Here is a 3,261-nt window from a genome sequence, read left to right as displayed (position 1 = left end):
GTTGCTACTGCATAACTGTAATTTTGCTACTGTTATGAATCGTAATGTAAATATCTGATATGCAGGATGTATTTTCATTGTTACAAATTGAACATAATTAAAGCATAGTGATTAATCACAAAAACAATATGTAATTATATATTGTGAAATATTTATTTCTAATTACAAATAAATGAAATTTTGTCTTGAAGCATGGTGTAGCATGGGTAACAGTCTTAATATAACAACAGTAAACTACATTGCTACATTTTGCAACAGTATGCGTAAAAAGCCAAGGTCAGTGCGAAGGTTGAGATTGCTTCTTTCTCACCAGATCAGAAATTCTCAGGGCAGTCTTTGCAAGAGCACAACGAAGATCATCTTCCACAACAAGTCTACTTCTGTATTCAGACTTGATAACCAACAAGCTGGAAAACCCTGTTTCACAAAGATATGTTGTTGGAAATGGAAGAAGAAGGCGCAACACAGTCTCAGACAGAACAGGATATGACTACAAACACTTGATCCAGAATTTTGTAACTGGCATTGTAGAGAAATCAGTTCTCCCTGCATCGTTGTTAATAAGTTCAATGAACTCCTCTTGTGCTGTCTCAGAAACATCTTCAACTTTGACTGTGAATGGGCTTCTGACAAGTGCAAATGGGGTGTCAGGTAAATTTGGAAAGTAGGATGAAATTTCGTCTGCAAGCATGTGCAAGTGTTCTTTCACAGAAATTATCATCATAATCCTTTTGTCTGGTTCACTGTCATGTTTCTCAAAGAAAGAAGATAAGGTAGGCAACATGTAAATTTTATTTTCATCCAATTTTTTTTTCCCAAAGCTGAAGTTTCATTTGGAATGATCAGATCTTTTCAGACAAATCGAGGCATGTTGCATTTGGTCCTTGCAGTGATAAATTTAACTCATTCAAGATGGCAAAGATGTCAACCAAGTAAGCTATTTTCTGTAGTTCACTTTTATCACCAAAAAGTACTTTGAACTGCGGTCTTGCTTTCTTATTAAAAAACGTTTTGAGTTCATCACGAAGCTCAAAAACACGTTTTAAAATTTTTCCTCTCGACAACCATCTCACTTCAGTGTGAAATAGCAGAGCATTGTTCAGCGCATCCAACTCGTTGCACAGTTGCGAAAACAGTCGATTGTTTAAAGTGCTCACCTTTACAAAATTGACACAACTTATGACGCTTTTCATTATGTCTTGTAACTATTGTGCAGCATCTTCATTGCTAATATTTGCTGATGAATCATACAGTGAGTTCTGATGACTTTTTTGTGACTCATTCAGTACCAAACATTGAAATCCAGATCGACACCCTAGCATAGCTGGAGCACCATCTGTGCAAACACCACAAGCCTTTTTCCCAAGAGATCTTATGCTCTTTCAGAAATGAACCAACTGTGTCAAATAAATCACGTGCAGTAGTTGTCGTTTCAAGAGGTTTGCAAAAAAAAGAAACTCATCTTTAAAGTCGCCATCATTAATATACCTCACATAAACCAGTAACTGTGAACAGTTTGCAATGTCTAAAGATTCATCAAGCTGAATACTAAATGTTGGAAGTGGAGCAGATTTAATTTCCTGGATTATCTGATCAAGAATATCAGCAGACATGTCATCTATCCTTCTGCAGACAATGTCGTTAGATAAGGAAATTGCACTCAATTTTGTAACAAATTTGTCTCCAATCATAACTCGAACAATGTCTTTGGCCGCTGGCAACAGTAAATCCTCAGCAATGGTGTGAGGTTTCATAGCTCTGGCGATTCTGAGTGCCACCAAATATGAAGCTTCAGTGGCTGCTATGTTTTGTTTGTGGTACTTGCCACCAATGTCAAGTCTGGCTTTCTTGAGTCCATCAGCTTTGCTTCTAAAATAGTTGGTATCCTTGCCGACAAAGATCGGATGCTTGCTATCAAAATGGTGTTTTAGTTTGTTCAGCTCCATAGATTCGGCTAATAGAACTTCACAACAAATAACACATTGCGGTTTTTCAATTCCTGCTGTAATTATTGAGGTAAAACCATACTGTAAAAAATCCTCACTATATTTTCTTAGTGTTCTTCTCTACACTATCCATTGTCATGGGATGGTTTGCTAATGGAAATAATATATAACAATAGCTTTAATGATACAAAAGATGATACATGGCATAGTTCAGTCAATATAGTTCATTAACGTTTCCTATGATTTACCATTCTCTGTGGGTTTCTTTTACATACCTGTTACTATCACAAGGGGGCAGTATCCACATCAACCACAGCTGAATATAAAAAGACCGATCAGCATCCAGATTAAGTTCCCATGGTACAGATATTTTTTTTTGCAGTAGTTGATGATTTTACAGTACATGATTTTACATTTACCCAGTAATTATAATTCATGAAGTGTCGTTTTACCTCCAAGACTGCTGCTTTCAACACAGTAGCTGCTTTTAACAGAGTAGCTGCTTTCAACACAGCAGCTGCTCTCTACACATGTGTGACTGGTCCGCATAAGTACATTATGGCGCCAACCCTGTCACATACACCTGTATTTGTATGGGGTGTATGTAATGGGGTTGGCGGGATGATGTCATCACGCTGGGTACTCGTATGTGGGCATATCTGCATGTGGGCGGACCCACCTGGAGACAGATAGAGGAGTAGTGTCACAGTTCCTAAGTCCATCGAAAATATGTGTTTTCCGATGGTCTTAGGTGACCCCTGTGAAAGGGTCGTTCGACCCCCAAAGGGGTCACGACCCACAGGTTGAGAACCACTAATCTAGATCATTTAATTGGCCTCCTAACAGATCTCAGTATTTCTGCTCCTCTTCCTAAAGCTTATTCTTGCCAAAGTAGCCATAATAACCCTGCTATTCTGTATAATAAAAATCTCTACATCTGTGCTCAAAACCCTCTGTTGGCTTCCTAACTTACACAAAGTATCAAGCATAATCCTGCTTACAGTGACCAAGAAGACTCTTTACCTCCTATTTTATCTTCTTAACTGTCTGACTCACTCTGACTTATCCATGTTGGTTTCTTTAATGTTCCTTATACATTCTAGACACATTCCATCTTCAAGATGTTTAAACTTCTTCCAGATATCCACAAAGCATACTCCTCCATATCTTTTTAAATTTTGGCTCAACTGTCACCTTTTGTCTTAAACTTACAAGTCCCTCACCCTTAGAACAGTCTGTACAACTCCTTTTTTTATTTTCTTTCTTAGTTCTTACATCATTTTACATAATTTATATTTTACTTATATATTAAGAG

General features: G+C 37.4%; 1 pseudogene; it reads right to left on the bottom strand.

Moving 5' to 3' along the window:
* Nucleotides 1-277: 277 nt before the first annotated feature.
* On the bottom strand, nucleotides 278-2,495 carry LOC139006177 (SCAN domain-containing protein 3-like; annotated as a pseudogene).
* Nucleotides 2,496-3,261: the final 766 nt, after the last annotated feature.

This window comes from Myotis yumanensis, unplaced genomic scaffold (genome assembly GCF_028538775.1).
Source record: "Myotis yumanensis isolate MYYU_CA2020_CCGP unplaced genomic scaffold, mMyoYum1.0.hap1 SCAF_3, whole genome shotgun sequence".
NCBI classification, from domain to species: Eukaryota; Metazoa; Chordata; class Mammalia; order Chiroptera; family Vespertilionidae; genus Myotis; species Myotis yumanensis.
This window is presented reverse-complemented; position numbering and strand designations above follow the sequence as displayed.